The sequence below is a fragment of the Suncus etruscus genome, chromosome 10, assembly GCF_024139225.1.
Source record: "Suncus etruscus isolate mSunEtr1 chromosome 10, mSunEtr1.pri.cur, whole genome shotgun sequence".
In the NCBI taxonomy this organism is placed as follows: domain Eukaryota; kingdom Metazoa; phylum Chordata; class Mammalia; order Eulipotyphla; family Soricidae; genus Suncus; species Suncus etruscus.
Window position 1 is genome coordinate 89,835,004 of NC_064857.1, and position 14,340 is coordinate 89,849,343.

Genomic DNA, 14,340 nt, shown 5'->3' on the forward strand with positions numbered 1-14,340 from the left:
AACGTGAAAAAATGCTCCACATCACTAATCATCAAGGAGATGCAAATGAAAACAACTATAAGGTACCATCTCATGCTACAGAGATTGGCACACATCACAAAGAATGACAATTAGCAGTGTTGGCAGAGAGTGGAGAGAAAGGAACTTATTCACTGCTGCTGTGAATGCCATCTAGTTTAAACTTTATGGAAAGTGATATGGAGATTCCTCCAAAAACAGGAAATTGAGCTCCCATACGATCCAGCTATACTACTCCTAGGGATATACTTTAGGAATGTAAAAGTACAATACAAAAATCCCTTTCTCACACTTATATTCGTTGCAGCACTATTTACAATAGTCAGGCTCTGGAAACAACCAAGATGCCCTTCAACAGATGAATGGCTAAAGAAACTGTGGTACATATACACAACGGAATATTATGCAGCCATCAGGGGAGATGAATTCATAAAATTTTCCTATATATGGATGTACATGGAATTTATTATGCTAATAAGTCAGAGAGATAGACGTAGAATAGTCTCTCTCTTCTATGGGTTTAAGATAAATAAAAGACATTTTTGCAATAATTCTCAGAGACAAAAGAGAGGAGGGGGCCCGGAGAGATAGCACAGCGGTGTTTGCCTTGCAAGTAGCTGATCCAGGACCAAAGGTGGTTGGTTCGAATCCCGGTGTCCCATATGGTCCCCGTGCCTGCCAGGAGCTATTTCTGAGCAGACAGCCAGGAGACACCCCTGAGCACCGCCGGGTGTGGCCCAAAAACCAAAAAAAAAAAAAAAAAAAAAAAAAAAGGGCTGAAGGTACAGCTCACAACATTAAGCTCACCACAAAGTGATGAGTGCTGTTAGAGAAATAACTACATCGTGGGCCGGAGAGATAGCATGGAGGTAAGGCGTTTGCCTTTCATGCAGGAGGTCATCGGTTCGAATCCCGGCATCCCATATGGTCCCCCGTGCCTGCCAGGAGCAATTTCTGAGCCTGGAGCCAGGAATAACCCCTGAGCACTGCCGGGTGTGACCCAAAAACCACAAAAAAAAAAAAAAAAGAGAAATAACTACATCGAGAACTATCATAATAATGTGAATGAACGAGGGAAGTAGAAGCCTGTCTAGAGTACAGGCAGGGGTACAGTACGGTAGAGTACAGTACAATGGGCTGGGGAGGAGGGAGATTTGGGATATTGATGATAGGGATGTTGCGCTGATGAAGGGATGTGTTCTTTACATGATGAAACCCAACTACAATCATAGTTGTAATCAAGCTATTTAAATAAAGATATATATATATATAAAATGGTATTAGTGTTTTATGATTTCTCTGAAGTATGGATCTTAAGTAATAATAGTAATAGTCAATATTTTAAAAATACCTACTGTATACTGAACATATGCATTTTCACTCAGCCCTTCTCACTACTCAGTCACTTCTCAGATAAGTGTTCTAAAACTCATAGAAGCCACCATTTCCCCAAGACATACTAATAACCTTAAGAAGATATTAAACCCATTTGGGCTTTGACTTTAGAACTTTACAACACAAAGCTCTACTTCAAACAAAAGTACTTGAGATTTAATACCCGCTTTAAAAATATAGAATCTATTAAGAAATATTTATCAACTCATAATCTCGATAAAAACTATATTATTCATGACATTTTTTCATAGCAGTATAAAATCCAAGAAGCAAAACAGAAAAAATACTCAAGAAGTTCAAGGGCTTGGTAATGTTATAAAACTTTTCAGCCTTTCTGTTTAAAAAGACATCTGTACTGTGTCATCTGTTTTCTTTCGGAGGGGGGAAGGACACACTTGGCAATGCTTAGAGGTAACTCCTGGCCCTGCACTCAGTGATCTTAGGGCTTGGAGGATAATATGGGATGCCAGGAATCTAACCCTGGTTGGCTATACAGTGCTATACCCACTGTACTATTGTTAGGGGGTCCCACAAAGGGATTCAGCATCCTAGAAAATTTTTAAGAATTTAAAAAAGTTAAAAAAAATAGAATTTCAAAAAGTTTTATTAGCACAGAGTCCCAGAACCAAATCATGCAGCCTTCATCATAGTTTTTCCAAGCAGTTTGAAGAATGAAGCGCACTTCTTAGAGAAGATGTGCACAATAAGGTAATAAGCTAATAAGAAGTTAATAAGAAGGTTATGCTGTCACAATAGTGGGAAATGTGGTTACAATAGAGTGGTTGTTTTAGCAGTTGGTAATTGGAAAAACCCAGTCTTTAGTTTTAATCAATATGAACTATTATCAGGGTCTGTAGCTTTAAGAAAAATCCAATCACTGATTTTGGTTGATAGAAGCTTTACCCAAATGTTGCAGTTTCAATTTATACTTCCAAGGGAAGTGTTCATCTCTGTTCACAATCACAGGACATCTATCTGTAAGGGTTATTTCTGGAATTTTGTTTTTAAGAAAACAAAAAACAAAATTGTGCTCTGGGGACAACATGGTTGCCCTTGTGTCAAGCCATTACATTATCTCTCAGGATTTCATTTGGCCTCTTGACGTTAAAACTGAAAGGTGGAGTAAACCACTCAGTGGACTGACAGCCACTTCACCCCCATTTTCTTAATTAAAGCTGAACCTGCCCTCTGCCCCAGGCTTCTTTTCTTTGATTTTTTTTTTTAACACAATTGCTCTAACTCTTGATAGCCAGGCTGATTTGGGTCCTGTTAACAGGCTTTTGGAAATGGTAATTAGGACTTAGTTTGTAGCCCCTATTCCAAGAGGACTGACCTGTCAGAATTTACCATCAATACACCCCTACTCAAGCTCAAAATTGATTCTGGTTGACTGTTATTTACATAGTGCTATGAATTATTGCTCAATTTCTTCCACATATATATGAAGTTATATATGTATTTTTCTCATAAAGTTCTCTAACCTATAATTTTCATATAAAGTATATCAAATTCATAGTGTTAAAAAGAGAATTTAGGTAACTAATTCAATTCTAAGCCAACATTAACATTTCTTTGTTTTAAACAAGTTATGAGTTTACTATTTGATATTTTGTTATTAGGAATCATCTTAAATGCATTACCAAATATAAATGTCATCCTATTTCTTTTTCTCCCCAGATAGCATATACTCATTATGTAAGACTTTATTAAAGGATTGATTTTCTGTTTATCATACTGTGGTCAGATCCCAGAACAGCAATAATACTGACAACATGTCCAGTCCTTATGTTTTTGGTAACAAGAGCCAGCTGCTCCCAGATTTTATTGGACTGTGTATGACGATGTCAAGGTTTATGCACATGATAAACACTGATAACTCCCAGTGCCATCATGGACAGTCTGCTTCAGCAACTATACTTCTCTTCGCAATTCTGTATGTCAAACCCAAGTTTCCCTACCAAGTCTTAGTGAAGATAAGCTCTCCGAAGACAAATAAGTGCTCCATGATGTCCCTAGAACTCACAATAGTGCCTGGACTGTGGCAAAGGCTCAGTAACTGCTTGGTGATGGATTTTGAAAGGAAATTATTTATTGGCATCATTTCTAGATTGTTTAGATTCTGTTTTCTGTTTGTCATTTATATTGGGGATTTCTCCCTCATACTCTGATACTTTTTCAGAATAATTTTAATGAATGACTTGAAAAGATTTTATCACATGAAACATACTATCGTCATTTGTTAGATCTACTGTTGACCTACTCTGACTTACTCTGTGCTCTAGAGGCTGAGCTCATGGAGTATATCAATGGCTTCCTATGTCCTATTTCTCCTTTTTAGAAGCTCTGGCAAGCAGAAAGCAAGCTCTGTGGAGCAGAAAGCAAAGGCTGGGAGGAAAGGCGCAGGTCATTGTAGGCTAGCCATGCCCTTATATAAAATGCCACATCTATACGATTCTCTTCTTTTGAGCTCCTGGAACTATCCCTTACTTTTGCCTTTTTGTTAAAGAAGTTTCAAGGAAAGTGGCCATGTGTCTATGTGGTTTCCCTTCATACTTTCTTTTAGGGTCATTAGAATATAGTATTTGACTGTGTCATCTTTTCAGTTAAAAACTAGACTGATATATATATATATATATATATATACATATATACACACACAAAGATTTAATACTTTCCTGGGATTACATTATTATAAATAATATTTCAGTTGAAAATTCTTATATCAAGACCATGGGATAATTTTCATTATTTTTAATTTATAAATTTATAAATTATTTTTTAGGTTTTTTTTTTTTTGCCACATCCAGAGATGCTTAGGGGTTTCTCCTGGTTCTGTTTTTCTCCTGGTTCTATGTTCAGGAATCACTCCTGGCAAGCTTAGAGAACTATTAGGTTACTGAGAATTAAATCTGGGTCCTCCACATACAATATAAGCACCCTATCCACTATATGAACTCTCCAGCTCCATATTTTTCTTATTTTTAAAAGCATAAATTATAAAGACAGAAGTGCTTAAATAAAAATTAAAGCAATATAAGGCTAGTGCCTTTGCTATATATCTCTTTCTATCAAGTTTAACTTCTGAGATAAAGACCAGTATCAGTTATCATTTGCATCTGGTCATACATTATCTGAATTTCATTTATGACAAGGTTATCCCTAAGAGTATGGATCTTGGTAACTAGCAAGACCTTATCTCTCACTGCAATAAACCCTTATATACATGAAGCAGGTTTTGCTATGGGATTCTCTTGCCCTCAGACTCGAGTCAGAGAGGGAAATGAATCTCAGAACATGTGGTATAGGATGACAGAAACAAAAGTACAGTGACACTAGGTACCATGGTTACCATGGTAGCCTTTGGGCGTGGCCTATTTTTCCCTGGCTAGCCCTGCCCAGGAGCAGTCCAATGGGGAAACTGACTCCATTTCCTTTTCCTGCCTTCTACTCTACTCAGTGGAATCGACTTTTCTTCCCGAATATATCTCATGTAGGTGCTGCTTCTCTTATGCCATATTTCATAGGAGCTCTCTGTGGAGGGTTTATTCTCTGAGGAGTAGCGTCTTTCTGCAGTTATAACTGAGAGCTCAATACTATTTTAAAATATCTTTTGATTTTTTATCTTTCTGTTTTAAGAAAGTTTCTCCTCCCACTCTTGTGGGGTCATGTCTCCTTCACAAGATTTTTAAGCATGCTGTCGAGTCTGGATTCCTAAATGTTGCCTACTGAAAGGGCATCAAAAGATTTTTCATCTATCACTGAACAGAGAATGAAAATTTAGACCTTGTGGAAGCAAGTGACATGCCTATAGTAGCAGAGTGGCCCTATTGAGGTAAACAAAGTAAGAGGGATCAGAGAGTGAGTCTTCAATTTTCCCAGGACAGACGCATCTTCTGAAGAATAAAACAATTTGTGAAAGGAGAAACTTTTTCTCTGATACCTCTCAGCAACAGCGATAGGGCATTACAAGATTTAGTGGCTTGAAATATGTAAGAAAAAAGATTTCTTTGGAAATCTTGTCTAAAACTGCCACAAATTTTAGAAACAGCCACTTGGAAAATATATGAAACATGTCTTTTCTCAAACAAGTTGTCACATTTCATCATCAGTTTGGGTATCTATTTCAGTCTCCACCTTCTAAAGCAGCTGTGTTCGTGCCAGAGAGACTTTGAGACTCGAGATGGGGTGACATGTGTAGCCCCAAGTGAGGAGTTTTTACTAGAGGGCTAAAATCTCATCTCAGTCTTTCCTCACCCATCTAACAAGAATATATAATCTTTCTCCATAGTCTTCCTCTGTCTCCATTTCTCTTTTTCCAAACTCCATAAAAAGGATCACAATTTAAAAAGGAATGATCACCACCTAATTTTACTGGGGAGGTCAATATTTATGCAAAGTTGAATTGAGACAATTTTAGATGTCTTGGTTGAATAGATAATGAGAATGTCAAAAATCTGTGACTTTTTTAATTGTTGTTGCTTGTTTTTGTTTTGGAGCACACTCCTGGCTCTGCACTCAGAAATTACTCCTGGCAGGCTTGGTGGATGCCAGAAATGGAACCCCAGAAATTCTGTGTGCAAAGCAAATACCCTGCCTGTTGTACTATCACTCTGGCTTCTCTCTGTGTATATATATTTTTAAATATATATATTTTGTGTACATTCTAATATCATAGTAAATTGAAGGGCCGGGCGGGGGTAGTGAAACTTAGCAAATATAAAACAAATCCCAAATAATCCCCACCCTAAACAAAAAATCCTAAAAACTGAACTAAACCAACAAAATCCCCAAAATGGTTCTTGAACTTAATATTAAATATAAGTAACTGGATATAAGGGAGGATATTAATGTAGAAAATATAAACTCCTTCACATTCATTTGATGTAATTTGTAGAATATGCTTGAAAGTAGAAATCAGTGAGGGTTTCATATCAGTGATTTTATGGTTGGCAATTCATTTTTGGAGCAGTTTCTCCAATGGACTGAATGTCAATTGTGAAGGCTTTGCTATGATATATTCCTGGGACATGAGACCTATCTATTTACCCCAAATTTAAATAAAAGTATTCTTGGTGCTGGAGAGATAGTACAGCAGGTAGATTCTATGCCTTACATATGGCCAACCAACCTCTGGCACTCCAAAGTTTACCAGGAGTAATTCTTGAGTGCAGAGCTAGGAGTAACTCTGAACACCATTGAGTGGGGCCCCAAAGCAATAACCAAAACAAAACAAAGTAAAAAGCCTATTGATTACTTAATGACTAAAAAGAAGATTGATTTGTAGACCTGGCATGGTGATTTCTTCTTATAATCAGTACAGTGAAAGAAACAGGACTCGGTTCAGAGGCTGATGGACCTCTTAGTCAGTTCCAGTTTTTCAGTTGAATGCAGTATTTTTAGAAGGAATTGAAGTTGAGACTAGGATCTGGTAATATATGTGATGTGTGTGGAATGAATGCATGGTTGAATGAATTTATGATACACTCAGAGCTGGAGTAGCATCTAGTGACTTTTTTTCCGGGTCAGAGGGCTCACACCAATAGCCCCACAGTTACAAGGCTTGTATTTGGAAAAGAGGAGGGCAGGGAGTAGCAATCAACTGTAGAATGATATTTTTGGAAATAAGTAATTAAAAATAAGATATTGCCATCTATGACTTTCTCACTTTAAATGGAACTGACTTTATGACCAAATAATTGGTGGTAATTGCAGGCCTGATGTCAGATTTAATAAACTATTAAAATGGTAAATTCTAGAAAGACATAGTTACTTTTTCTCTGTCATATGATAGAACATTCATTTCCTTCAGAATCTGTTTACTGTTACTTGTATTTTTCTTCAATATAATAGTTCAGGCCTTTTAATAAAAGAACTGTCATTCCAAATAAAAACTGAAAAAAGGGGAAAGAACACAGTTGATGGATATCATGAACTGAAATATGATGAATCAGTACAAATCTTCAAGAATTAAACTGATTCAAGTTGGACCTTTTGTTCAGACTGTAACTCACTATGTGAAAGGGAAGATGGGCTTATTCTGAGGCTTTTCTAGAAGATCCCTTTGTCTCTTTCTAAAAGACAGCCCTTTACCCCTGTTAAGAGAGTTGTGGACTTTATTTAACTGGCTAACTAGAAACTAAACACTTTTCTGCTTTTTGGTTAATAGAAATATATTCTTTCCATGGTCCCAGATATTGGGCTAAATTCATAGTTTTCTATATTCCCCTAATTAAATAGTTCTAACCTGTAATACAAACATGCTGAGCCAATTGCTTTTCAATGAAATCTTAGTTCTTGAAGGAGAGGCAAAAGATCGGTGGTGGGAATAATTGTGTTTGTGGCAGACAAACATTATTTCTTGTTGACGGAAGTGTATGTCAGACAGTGAGGCAGGGGCTATCTGAGGTGGCCTGGCCCTGAGGATTCCAGGTCATTGGCTGAAGTCCATTAGTGATACTGGTGGGTCCTAAGTGGATTATTCTTCCTACAGAATTTTCACCATGTTCCACAGTTCTTAAATTATAGAGGAGTATGGTTTGATTATATTTCTGTCATTCTGTCAGTTGTGAACTATTATTTGGGTAGATTGTTTTTTTTTGTTTGTTTATGTTTATCATAGATATTTTGACTATTTGCTACCAACAATCCTGACCAGAACAGAAAAAAAAATCCACTTTGCTTGACTTTGTAATCTGTGTTATACAGTTCTAGATAGTTAAACTGAAATCCTCCTTCTCATACCTTTGTGAAGTTTATATGGGTGGACCCATACTGTACTTAATTTAATGAGGTTTTTTTCTCTGTGTTTGCAGCCAATTCTTATTGGAAAAATCTTTGAACCTCCACTGGCCTGTGTCTTTCATGTGTCAGGGACAAAAAGTAACATCTTACAAACAGGATGTGTTAGCTGAAGGACATTTAAAATAATTCCTGTTTGATGATAAATTCTCATTAAGCTGTAGATGGAGAGAAGATGATGATGATGACACGCTACAGATGCTTTTCATAATATAATCCTGTGAGGTCACAATTATCTATGATGTTTGTCCTAAGTTAAATAGAAATGGTAGAGTTGGGTTCTATTTAATTAATACTCTGACTCTCTTGATTTCCAAACCCTTTTATAAGTTGCTAGAACATAGTGGTTCTTCTATTCTGCATGACTCACATGTTTCTACATCTCTAAGAGCCAACCTAAATTTTGATGATGCTTTTTTGGTGCTGGAGTGATGGTATTCAAATCTATGTCAATTTTGATAGATGTAGGAAACACCCCTCTTCTTTTTATTACCCTTTTCCTTTATTATTGTTGTGACAAAAGGGGAAGTAGGTGTTACATAGTCACATAAATCTGTGACGATCGCACAGGTTTTGTTTTGGTTTTGGTCCACCTTACTGCTCAGGGTTTACTCTTAACTCTGTACTCTAAATTATTCCTGACAGGTTTGGGGGACCATATATGGTGTTCAAATATATGGGGTTCAAATCTGAATTGAAGGCATGCAAGATGAGTGCTCTATCCTCTGTACTATTGCTCAAGCCTGACATTTACACATTTTTAGCTGTGCCACTAACTAGTGGTTGTAAGATGACACCCAGCTATTAGCCGAAAACAAAGGCACCCCCCCCATCTTCCTCTTTCCTTTAAACCTGTTCATTTTATATGTAAAAATGCACCTGGATAGGTACTTTGTCTCTCACTTGACCTTCCCCTGCCCTAGGACATTTTCTACTGGTTCAATAAAGAAAGATCAGTCTGTCGTAGGTGTGCAAAGAAACCACAAGGCAAGAAGAAAACTGACTCCATGATGCTCTCTTGACTGACTTAGTTTATTAATTCTTTATGGCTACCATGCTTCTTCAGACCTCTCTGCCTGGGATTTGAAATAAAGTGTGTGGGGTGATTTCACTTGGTGATTTATTTTACTTCTGCTTGTAATGCTCACACACTTGGCTTCATACTCCCCAAGGTTTGCATACCTTTTGATCACCTTTTTCTTAACATTCAGTTTAGATTTCTTTATTTCCCCTCTAGAATGTATATCCTGATCTGAGAATTTTGGCAGTGGTTTGTTCTCCTTTTCCACTTTCTTCCCTTCCTTTCCTCTATTATTGTTTCAGTGGTGAATGAGGTTAGGGTTGTTACACACACAATTCTGGGTTTTTAGGTGTTGCACTGGGGATTCCAAACAACAAAACAGCTAGATCACACTCTGGTATGTCCTGATGAGCTATCCTGGGGCCTGTTTCTGATAAAGGCTGTATTTTATATGTTAAATAATGGTGATAATAAATTTATCTAGGTGTTACCACAGGATGGGGTTCTTGTGGTTGTAGTGTAAGGCATGTCCTGATCAAACAGAAGAAAAGTAGTCTTGGATCCAGAAGAAATTGAGTAAAGAGATGGCGGTGGAGGCACTAACATTTTCTGTAGAAGGTACAGAAAAACTTGACTTAAATAAAATGGCAGTCTTTAAAAAGGCAGAGCTTAGGACCAGACACAGTAAGGTAGACCAGCCATGCACTCTATCACTGAACCACATCTTCTTTTTCTCTTTTACTTACAATTCTGATCACTATTTAAGGAGGTTGATGGTCTCAAAACAGGTGTAACAACTTTGAATTCAGCCCTAAACTATGGTGTGTGAAATACCACTTACTTCAGATCTATACTTTTTCTAATTATCCTGAGGGTTCTCCTTTATTCTGCCCTTTCTCCCAACAGTATTGATCTCATAGGTTTGGGTCAATATTCTACCAAGTCTCGAGGGAAAAAAATGGGGAATTTTTCATTCTGTGTCTAAGCGGAGAAACTTTTTTGTTTTCACACTTCTTTTTAGTATTGAGACACTTTCCTCCTAGACATACTTTCTGTTACTTCTTGAACCCTGTTAATTTTGGAAATATCTGCCTGAGGGTCTGGAGTAATAAGTTTTAGGGTGTAAAATACCTACAATGCTTCCTCTTATGGTCCTTCCTTTTCTTTGGCCCAATATCAGGATGTGGTAACTGAGATCTCTGCAATTTGGCAACACAGTTTTTCCCCCATTTTTTCTGCATCTCAGGTGTCCTCCTTTAAGTGGAAAAAGTTGTCTCTTTCCATGTTCCCCCATTCTTTTAGGTCCCTGTGGTTCCTAACACCCTATCTTGCTCTTCTACTATTCTTCCCCTGGAAACATGGAGTACTTCAGAGGTAATTAAATTTCTTAACCTAGTTCAATGAAAGGAGGACTGCTTGCTTGAATGACAGGAATAAGAACTATAGGTTATTCCCTTATCTGCATTGATTAACATTTCCAAGTATTTATAAGCACAAGCAATAGTAAACAGGAGATTGCAGAGTCAATGGGAAACCAGTCCTATCACTGTTGGTCAGTTCATAAGCAAGCTGAGCTGCTCATTTGTGCCTCAGTTTCCTAAATTGCACAGTATTTCTGCCAAGTGCTAAGCTCAAGACTGTACAGAGATAGAGACATTTGTACATATAAAAAAGAAAAGAATAAACTGATGCTAGAATTATTTGGAATAGTAGATGTAGCCTTGTTGGATGCAGATGGATGCTTGTCTATTTCCTATTGACTGTGGTATTTTGATGTTGAATTTGTGGAAAAATATAATCACTGAGGAGAGGGCAAGGGATGCAAAGAATGAAAACAAAACCTCATACAAATGATAATAACAATGTTCCTCATCTCCAAATCATCTCCAAACTGCCTGTTTTCCTCCCATCAAACAATTGATGGGCAATAAGATTGTGCTTATTTGCAGTTAAAGCTATTGCAATGTTGACAATTAAATGTGCATGCAGAACACCATAATGGAGTAATCCCATTTTATTACAGTTTTAGCCATTTTCTCCACAGGGCACAAAAACCTGTGGGAGAGTTCTGTGCCTACATGATTCGAATGGAAAGTGTCTTCTCTGCAGCCTGGATGTGTCTGATGCTTCAGCATTTGGCCTGGGGTCACTGGGAGCCTGCCTGCTGGCATGATCTAATCTCTCACTACTAACAGCTCTGGTCTTGATCTTACTCTCCTTCCTATATCTGTGACTTACCGAGGAAATGACTGACTTGGAAGTCTCCACTGTCACTGCTTCAGAAACTGAACAAACTCAGCCTGCCATGTGCTGAAGACTTTGCACGTGTTATAATTCATTGGATTCCCCTAGATGAGGAAACTAATGCCCAACAGAATTAATGAAGTTGTCTGCAGTTACTACTTGTAAGTGGCTGACTCAGCTTTTAAATCTGACTCTAATGCCCAGGCATTCCATTTAACTAGAAATGGAAACAATTCATAACTATTCCAATTAAGGCCAATATTTAAAAGCTATTTATACCATATTCCAAATTAGATAACCTTAGACAATTTCCCCTTACCTGCCAGAAACTTAGTGTTCTTCTTTTGTACAAAGATAATAATGCCTGACTCACAATGACATGGCGCATAGAATTCTTACATAGTATTGTGGGCACAACAGACCAGGATGGCTACATCTGATTTTATTTGAGCTTTACCACACCTTATGAGAACTTTTTATTCCCATCCCTTTAAAGAGATGGAAATTGTGTAACATTTTATTTGATTTCCCAACTGTCTTTGGTATAATTCTAAGAACCTTCAGATAATTCATGCTTGGTACAAATGGTTATATATAACCATTTTTCATATTTCACAAGAATATTCTGGTAAGATGAATATTGCTTTTTTTTTTTTTTTTTTGCTACCAGGAAAGGAAAAACTGGTACTGAAGAGGATCACGTACATTTAGCAGGTTTGGCAAATTTCCAACCTGGATTCCACCCTGATTTTATGCCAATGCAGCTGTGAGCCCCAGCCATAGGAATTGGAATGCAGAATCAGAGGGCGTCTTTAAGATAACATAGTCTACCTCACCATTGTTTTTTTGTGGATACAGGAAGAAATATAGTGGAGGAAGTGATTTTTTTTAAGGAGAAACTTAAATTTAAAGGGCTCAGAGAAAACCCCAACAGAAATAAGTAGAAGACCAAGAGAGCTTATTAACAATTAATGTAGCATTAATAGTCACAAATATATCCAAATGGGGAAGAGAAAGTAGAATTGATCCTGTAGGTGCCTCTCTGTATAAACAAGATACTTCAAGAAATACTGAATTCTTTCCAGACTGCCTAGAAATTCTTCTTTTCCTGCATCCTCCTCCTCTCATTTCTTATTCATCTTCTTTCTTCTTGCCATCCCTCCATTCCACCTCCCCTTATCTGTTTATTCTTTTAAAATATATATATATATATGTGTAGCTTTTTATTTAAACTTTTAAATATTCCTTCTTAGGTTCTATTTGCCATTTAATTGTGGCCATATAGGAAAAACTTAGACATCTTGTTTTCATTATCTTGCACACAATTGACCTCAATTTAATCCCTGGCATTGTACATTGTATCGTCACTGCCAGGAGAGATCCCTGATACGTGTGAAGCCCTGGGATATATCCTCATCATCCCAGAACCACAAATCAAAGAAAAACAAAGTAAAGTTGGGTGAGAAGACAGGTATGGAAAAGACTTGCAGATTTGTACTACAGTTTTCCAGTCACTTAAGACTTGGAAAATCCTCCAATGTCCCTAGAATGAAGAGAAGAAAGTGACCTGAAGCTGATGTAGCTTCTGTTTTGTATTTTGTCATGATGCTCAGAGACTTGTAAAAGATTCACCAGTGACTGTAGGCCTGAGGCTCCCCTTGCATACACATACATGCACATTAATGGGCAGTCCCTGGGGTCCTGCCACCACATATCTGCACAGAAACTTTCCTCAACCCAGGAAAAGCATGGCTCAAGATAAATCCAAGCTATTTTTTTCCTTCCCACCTTTTTGAACCTTGAGTAATAGTAAATTTCCCTGATGCTCCCAGGGCCGAGTTTGCGTCTGATATGAAGTAATTCATAATTCATCTGTTCTAAAGTAGGGCAAAAATTAAAATTGTAGCTTAGAAACATTCACTTAATTATTTGTTCTGTAGTGTTATAAAATGCATTAAAAAGTAAATATGGTTAATATATCTGTATTTTAAAACAAAGCTACTAAATTTTCAGATATATATTTTTATTAAGAATAAAAGTTATGGGGCCAGAGAGATAGCATGGAGGCAAGATGTTTGCCTTGCATACAGCAGGATGGTGGTTCGAATCCTGGCCTCCCATATGGTTCTCTGAGCCTGCCAGGAGCAATTTCTGACATAGAGCCAGAAGTAATACCTAAGCACTGCCAGGTGTGACCCAAAAACCAAAAGCCAAACCAACAAACAAACAAAAAAAACCCCAAAAGAATAAAAGTTATTATTTTTATATATCAGTAGTTATATTTGAAATGTTAGCTATCTCATGAGAAAAATAGAATAAGCTGAAAGGAAGCACTTTAATATCACAGTATGGGGTAGGTTGATCATGGTATAAAATAATATCTGATAAAGAAATATAAGAATTGTCTATAACTTTTCTATAAATTTGACCAACTTTTATTGAATTCATTTCTATTTCCTGCTTGTATCCTCTCTTGGGGGTAATAAATCCCGCAAATTATTACCTGCTGTGTGAAGTAATATTCCCATCTTGCACACTAGGAAGCCTCCTCTTTCAGTTAAGGAAGGTAAGTGAACTTTCTGCCAGTTATCTCTGCTTATTAAGTGTGGCCAGGCTATTTGTGAGGTGGAGGAATTTTCTGACAAATTGTGTTATTGTTATATATCATTTTCATAAATGACATTACTATGTAGATTTAGGAAGCTTGAGCAGTTGGTTTGGTTTAATTTTATCTTATTGACAATGAATTGCATTTCAAGTTTTGGAATGCCTGCTGTAACGTTTAAGAAAATTTATGGCCTCCAGAATTTCTGAGTAGGACTCTCAAGTAGAATCTTTATATTATTATTATTTTTTTAGAATCT